The sequence below is a fragment of the Aethalodelphis obliquidens genome, unplaced genomic scaffold (genome assembly GCF_003676395.1).
Source record: "Aethalodelphis obliquidens isolate GAN/ISIS:26980383/991018 unplaced genomic scaffold, ASM367639v1 scaffold104, whole genome shotgun sequence".
NCBI lineage: Eukaryota > Metazoa > Chordata > Mammalia > Artiodactyla > Delphinidae > Aethalodelphis > Aethalodelphis obliquidens.
In genome coordinates this window covers 1,073,874-1,081,753 of record NW_020838048.1, presented here as the reverse complement: position 1 = coordinate 1,081,753, position 7,880 = coordinate 1,073,874, and the positions used below count along the sequence as shown (strand labels likewise).

At 42.4% G+C, this 7,880-nt stretch overlaps 1 protein-coding gene across 2 annotated transcripts in view; it reads left to right on the top strand.

The window, feature by feature from the left end:
* MID1 (midline 1) overlaps positions 1-7,880 on the top strand; it is a 668,179-nt gene that overhangs the window by 25,639 nt on the left and 634,660 nt on the right. The window lies entirely within an intron of this gene.

Below are 7,880 nucleotides of genomic sequence, written 5' to 3'. Positions count from 1 at the left end.
GTTCTCAAGATTGCTTTGGCTATTCGGGGTCTTTTGTGTTTCCATACAAATTGCAAAATTTTTTGTTCTAGTTCTGTGAAAAATGCCAGTGGTAGTTTGATAGGGATTGCATTGAATCTATAGATTGCTTTGGGTAGTAGAGTCATTTTCACAATGTTGATTCTTCCAATCCAAGAACATGGTATATCTCTCCATCTATTTGTATCATCTTTAATTTCTTTCATCAGTGTCTTATAATTTTCTGCATACAGGTCTTTTGTCTCCTTAGGTAGGTTTATTCCTAGATATTTTATTCTTTTTGTTGCAATGGTAAATGGGAGTGTTTTCTTGATTTCACTTTCAGATTTTTCATCATTAGTGTATAGGAATGCCAGAGATTTCTGTGCATTAATTTTGTATCCTGCCACTTTACCAAATTCATTGATTAGCTCTAGTAGTTTTCTGGTAGCATCTTTAGGATTCTCTATGTATAGGATCATGTCATCTGCAAACAGTGACAGCTTTACTTCTTCTTTTCCAATTTGGATTCCTTTTATTTCCTTTTCTTCTCTGATTGCTGTGGCTAAAACTTCCAAAACTATGTTGAATAAAAGTGGTGAGAGTGGGCAACCTTGTCTTGTTCCTGATCTTAATGGAAATGCTTTCAGTTTTTCACCATTGAGGATGATGTTTGCTGTGGGCTTGTCATATATGGCCTTTATTATGTTGAGGAAAGTTCCCTCTATGCCTACTTTCTGCAGGGTTTTTATCATAAATGGGTGTTGAATTTTGTCAAAAGCTTTCTCTGCATCTATTGAGATGATCATATGGTTTTTCTCCTTCAATTTGTTAATATGGATTATCACATTGATAGATTTGCGTATATCGAAGAATCCTTGCATTCCTGGAATAAATCCCACTTGATCATGGTGTATGATCCTTTTAATGTGCTGTTGGATTCTGTTTGCTAGTATTTTGTTGAGGATTTTTGCATCTATGTTCATCAGTGATATTGGCCTGTCGTTTTCTTTCTTTGTGACATCCTTGTCTGGTTTTGGTATCAAGGTGATGGTGGCCTCGTAGAATGAGTTTGGGAGTGTTCCTCCCTCTGCTGTATTTTGGAAGAGTTTGAGAAGGATAGGTGTTAGCTCTTCTCTAAATGTTTGATACAATTCGCCTGTGAAGCCATCTGGTCCTGGGCTTTTGTTTGTTGGAAGATTTTTAATCACAGTTTCAATTTCAGTGCTTGTGATTGGTCTGTTCATATTTTCTATTTCTTCCTGGTTCAGTCTTGGCAGGTTGTGCATTTCTAAGAATTTGTCCATTTCTTCCAGGTTGTCCATTTTATTGGCATAGAGTTGCTTGTAGTAATCTCTCATGATCTTTTTTATATCTGCAGTGTCAGTTGTTACCTCTCCTTTTTCATTTCTAATTCTATTGATTTGAGTCTTCTCCCTTTTTTTCTTGATGAGTCTGGCTAGTGGTTTATCAATTTTGTTTATCTTCTCAAAGAACCAGCTTTTAGTTTTATTGATCTTTGCTATTGTTTCCTTCATTTCTTTTTCATTTATTTCTGATCTGATTTTTATGATTTCTTTCCTTCTGCTAGCTTTGGGTTTTTTTTGTTCTTCTTTCTCTAATTGCTTGAGGTGCAAGGTTAGGTTGTTTATTCGAGATGTTTCCTGCTTCTTAAGGTGGGCTTGTATTGCTATAAACTTCCCCCTTAGAACTGCTTTTGCTGCATCCCATAGGTTTTGGGTCGTTGTGTCTCCATTGTCATTTGTTTCTAGGTATTTTTTGATTTCCTCTTTGATTTCTTCAGTGATCACTTCGTTATTAAGTAGTGTATTGTTTAGCCTCCATGTGTTTGTATTTTTTACAGATCTTTTCCTGTAATTGATAGCTAGTCTCATGGCGTTGTGGTCAGAAAAGATGCTTGATACAGTTTCAATTTTCTTAAATTGACCAAGACTTGATTTGTGACCCAAGATATGATCTATCCTGGAGAATGTTCCATGAGCACTTGAGAAAAATGTGTATTCTGTTGTTTTTGGATGGAGTGTCCTATAAATATCAATTAAGTCCATCTTGTTTAATGTATCATTTAAAGCTTGTGTTTCCTTATTTATTTTCATTTTGGATGATCTGTCCATGGGTGAAAGTTGGGTGTTAAAGTCCCCTACTATGATTGTGTTACTGTCGATTTCCCCTTTTATGGCTGTTAGCATTTGCCTTATGTATTGTGGTGCTCCTATGTTGGGTGCATAAATATTTATAATTGTTATATCTTCTTCTTGGATCGATCCCTTGATCATTATGTAGTGTCCTTCTCTGTCTCTTTTAATAGTCCTTATTTTAAAGTCTATTTTGTCTGATATGAGAATTGCTACTCCAGCTTTCTTTTGGTTTCCATTTGCATGGAATATCTTTTTCCATCCCCTTACTTTCAGTCTGTATGTGTCTCTAGGTCTGAAGTGGGTCTCTTGTAGACAGCATATATACGGGTCTTGTTTTTGTATCCATTCAGCTAATCTGTGTCTTTTGGTGGGAGCATTTAGTCCATTTACATTTAAGGTAATTATCGATATGTATGTTCCTATTCCCATTTTCTAAATTGTTTTGGGTTTGTTATTATAGGTCTTTTCCTTCTCTTGTGTTTCTTGCCTAGAGAAGATCCTTTAGCATTTGCTGTAAAGCTGGTTTGGTGGTGCTGAACTCTCTCAGCTTTTGCTTGTCTGTAAAGGTTTTAATTTCTCCATCAAATCTGAATGAGAAACTTGCTGGGTAGAGTAGTCTTGGCTGCAGGTTTTTCTCCTTCATCACTTTCAGTATGTCCTGCCACTCCCTTCTGGCTTGTAGGGTTTCTGCTGAGAGATCAGCTGTTAACCTTATGGGGATTCCCTTATGTGTTATTTGTTGTTTTTCCCTTGCTGCTTTTAATATGCTTTCTTTGTATTTAATTTTTGACAGTTTGATTAATATGTGTCTTGGCGTATTTCTCCTTGGATTTATCCTGTATGGGACCCTCTGTGCTTCCTGGACTTGATTAACTATTTCCTTTCCCATATTAGGGAAGTTTTCAACTCTAATCTCTTCAAATATTTTCTCAGTCCCTTTCTTTTTCTCTTCTTCTTCTGGAACCCCTATAATGCGAATGTTGGTGCGTTTAATGTTGTCCCAGAGGTCTCTGAGACTGTCCTCAGTTCTTCTCATTCTTTTTTCTTTATTCTGCTCTGTAGTACTTATTTCCACTATTTTATCTTCCAGGTCACTTATCCGTTCTTCTGCCTCAGTTATTCTGCTACTTATCCCATCTAGAGTACTTTTAATTTCATTTATTGTGTTGTTCATCGTTGCTTGTTTCATCTTTATTTCTTCTAGGTCCTTGTTAACTGTTTCTTGCATTTTTTCTATTCTATTTCCAAGATTTCGGATCATCCTTACTATCATTATTCTGAATTCTTTTTCAGGTAGACTGGCTATTTCCTCTTCATTTGTTAGGTCTGGTGCATTTTTATCTTGCTCCTTTATCTGCTGTGTGTTTTTCTGTCTTCTCATTTTGCTTATCTTACTGTGTTTGGGGTCTCCTTTTTGCAGGCTGCAGGTTCGTAGTTCCCGCTGTTTTTGATGTCTGTCTCCAGTGGCTAAGGTTGGTTCAGTGGGTTGTGTAGGCTTCCTGGTGGAGGGGACTAGTGCCTGTGTTGTGGTGGATGAGGCTGGATCTTGTCCCCCTAGTGGGCAGGTTCACGTCTGGTGGTGTGTTTTGGGGTGTCTGTGGCCTTATTATGATTTTAGGCAGCCTCTCTGCTAATGGGTGGGGTTGTGTTCCTGTCTTGCTAGTTGTTTGGCATAGGTTGTCCAGCACTGTGGCTTGCTGGTCGTTGAGTGAAGCTGGGTGCTGGTGTTAAGATGGAGGTCTCTGGGAGATTTTTGCCATTTGATATTATGTGGAGCTGGGAGGTCTCTTGTTGACCAGTGTCCTGAAGTTGGCTCTTCTACCTCAGAGGCAGAGCCCTGACTCCTGGCTGGAGCACCAAGAGCCTTTCATCTACACGGCTCAGAATAAAAGGGAGAAAAAGTAGAGGGAATTAGTAAAAGTATGCGGAAAGAAAGAAGGAAAGGAGGGAAGGAAGGAAGGAAGGAAGGAAGGAAGGAAGGAAGGAAGAAAGAAAGAAAGAAGCAAAGAAGGAAAGAAGGCAAGACGGCAAGAAAGGAGGGAGGGAGGGAGGAAGGAAGGAAGGAGGGAAAGAAGGAAAAAAGACAGAAAGAAAGAAGATACAGTAAAAATAAAATAAAGTATAATAAAGTTATTGAATTAAAAAATTCTTATTTAGAAAAAAAAAAAGGGACGGATAGAACCTTAGGACAAATGTTGGAAGCAAAGCTATACAGACAAAAGCTTACACAGAAGCATACACATACACCCTCACTAAAAGAGGTAAAGGGGGAAAAAATCAAATCTTGCTGTCAGAGACCACCTCCTCAATTTGGGATGATTCGTTGTCTAAAGGAGGGAAGGAAGGAAGGAAAGAAAGAAAGAAAGAACGAAGGTAAAGTATAATAACGTTATTAAAATTAAAATTGATTATTAAGAAAAAAATTTTTTAAAGAAACCATGGACGGATAGAACCCTAGGACAAATGGTGGAAGCAAGACTATACAGACAAGATCTCACACAGAAGCATACACATACACATTCACAAAAAGAGGAAAAGGGAAAAAATCATAGATCTTGCTCCTAAAGTCCACTTCCTTAATTTGGGATGATTGGTTGTCTATTCATGTATTCCACAGCTGCAGGGTATATCAAGTTGATTGTGGAGCTTTAATCCGCTGCTCCTGAGGCTGCTGGGAGAGATTTCCCTTTCTCTTCTTTGTTCTCACAGCTCACAGGGGCTCAGCTTTGGATTTGGCCCTGCCTCTGCGTGTAGGTCGCTGGAGGGCGTCTGTTTTTTGCTCAGACAGGACGGGGTTAAAGGAGCTGCTGATTCGGGGGCTCTGGCGCACTCAGGCCGGAGGGGAGGGAGGGGCACGGCGTGAGGGGCGGGCCTGCGGCGGCAAAGTCCGGCGTGACTTTGCACCAGCCTGAGGCCCGCCGTGCGTTCTCCCGGGGAAGTTGTCCCCGGATCCCGGGAACCTGGCAGTGGCGGGCTGCACAGGCTCCGCGGAAGAGGGGTGTGGAGAGTGACCTGTGCTTGCACACAGGCCCCTTGGTGGCGGCAGCAGCAGCCTTAGCGTCTCCCGCCCGTCTCTGGGTCTGTGCTTTTAGCCGCAGCTCGCGCCCGTCTCTGGAGCTCCTTTAAGCAGCGCTCTTAAACCCCTCTCCTCACGCACCAGGAAACAAAGAGGGAAGAAAAAGTCTCTTGCCTCTTCGGCAGGTGCACTAACCCCTTCAGGCTATGTTCAAGCCGCCAACCCCAGTCCTCTCCCTGCGCTCCGTCGGAAACCGAAACCCGAGCCTCAGAGCCTCAGCTCCCAGTCCCGCCCGCCCCGGCGGGTGAGCAGACAAGCCTCTCGACCTGGTGAGTGCCGGTCGGCACTGATCCTCTGTGCGGAATCTCCCCGCTTTGCCCTCCGCACCCCTGTGGCTGTGCTCTCCTCCGCGGCTTCGAAGCTCCTCCCTCCGCCTCCCGCAGTCTCCGCCCGCGAAGGGGCTTCCTAGTGTGTGGAAACTTTTCGTCCTTCACAGCTCCCTCCCACCGGTGCAGGTGCCTTCCCTATTCTTTTGTCTCTGTTTTTTCTTTTTTTCTTTTGCCCTACCCAGGTACGTGGGGAGTTTCTTGCCTTTTGGGAGGTCTGAGGTCTTCTGCCAGCCTTCAGTAGGTGTTCTGTAGGAGTTGTTCCACGTGTAGATGTATTTCTGGTGTATCTGTGGGGAGGAAGGTGACCTCCGCGTCTTACTCTTCCGCCATCTTCAAGGTCCCCTCCCAATTCTCAGTTTTGTCCCACAGTTCTCTACTCTGTCCCACAATCCCCCATGGCTCCCACAAATCTCTGTTCTATCCCAGAATTCCCTTTTCTCCCACAATTCCCCATCTCCCACAGTTCCTCTTGTCTCATTCAGATTTCTGTTTCTCTCTTAATTCTTTGTCTTTTCCACAATTCTGTGTTCTTTCCTAAAATTCTCTGTTGTTTTCACAGTTCTCCTTACCTCCCACAATTTATTCTCTCCCCTAGAATCCCATTAACTTTCACAATTCCCCTTTCTACCATAATACTGTCTTCTCTCCACATTTCTTTGTTCTCACAATTGTCTGTTTTTTCTGTCACTCCCACAATCCCCCTTCTCTCCCACAATTCCCTGTTTCTCCCATACTTCCTGATCTCTCTCACACTTTTCTGTTCTATCCCACAATTCCATGTTCCTGCCACAATTCTCCATTTCTTCCTCAATTCTCTTCTCTCTCACAGTTCCCCTTGCTCCTCCCAATTCTGTTTCTCTCACAGTTTTCTTGTGCACAATTCTTTCTTCTCCCATAATGCTCTCTTCTCTCCCATAATTTTTTGTTCTTGCTCACAATTGTCTGTTTTGTTCTTTCTCACAATTCTTTTTTCTCTCACAATGTCCCAGTTCCCCCCCCCCAGTTTCCCTATCACTCCTACAATTCCTTGTCCCTTCCACAATTCCCTTTTCATGCACAATTCTCTGTTCTTTCCAACAGTTCTCTAATTCTCTCCCACAATTTCCTGTTTTTCTCGTAATTCCTAATCTATCCCACAATTCTCTGTTTTTCCCCCAGAGTTTCCCTTTCTCTCACAAGCCTCTGCTTTTTCCCACAATTCTCTAACTCTCCCACAATTGTCTCTTCTTTCCCACAACTACCCTTGTCTCCCACAATTCAACTCACCCACAGTTTTCTGTTCTTTCTAATAATTTCCTGTTTCTCTTCCAATTCTTTTTTCTCCCCAATTCCCCATTTTCTCCCACAATTTTCCATTCTCACAATACTTGATCATCTTTCACAATTCTATCTCTCACAGAATTCTCCCTTCTCTCCCATAATTGTTTTTTTTCTTCTACTGTTAATTCCCATCTCTCCTGCCATTCTCTGTTCTCTGTCAAAATTTCTTAGATCCCTGGAGCCCATCCCCAGGGTTTGCCAGGATCAGGCCCCTGCGTGGAAGAAGCACAGAAGGTTTGGCCCATTCAGGAGTGGCATGGCCAGAGTGTGGGAACAGAGTGTGGCCTGGGAATGAGGATGTGACACAGAAGGTAGGGTGTCAGCAGGAGGACATAGCTAGCTTTGCATGGGATATAGGTGTGGCCAAGAAGGAAAATGGGTGTGGCAGGACGAGTGTGACCCAGATGAGCTCTGTATGGCCAGGCAGAGAGGAGGGGCATGGCCATGTGGGGAGGAGTGTGGGCATGGACATGCAGGAGTGTGGTGTAAGTGGCAGGGGAATGACTCTGTCAGGGCAAAAGTGGGAAAATTCTTGGTTATGATGGAGTGCAGGTGGCCTGGGAGGGCATAGCTAAGGAGGAAAGACAGGGGGTCAATTCCTTGTCTCTGAGACAATACTCTATTTCAGTACATGACAAAAATATTTTGTAATCGTGTATTTAAAAGTATATTATTTATGCTACCTACCTATGGTTATTTGAAATCAGAAAATACATTTTTAAAGCTTTCTATCCCTTATTTTAGTGCTACTCACAATGTGTCACCCCAGTGCGTCTAGTTCACACACTTACCAGTCTGCCATGAGATGAGGACCTTGGACCAGAGGGAAAGTAAGGCACTGCTTCCTTCATCAAGAAAATCTTGCTATGAAAAATACATCATCTCAACTAAAGTTGTGCTTAGTGACAGCAGATTGGTATTTTAGTACAAATTTCGTATCTCAGCTTGGACCTGCAGCTAGCAATTCCTGGGCTGGCATTTGAGTAGCTAGCACTGTCA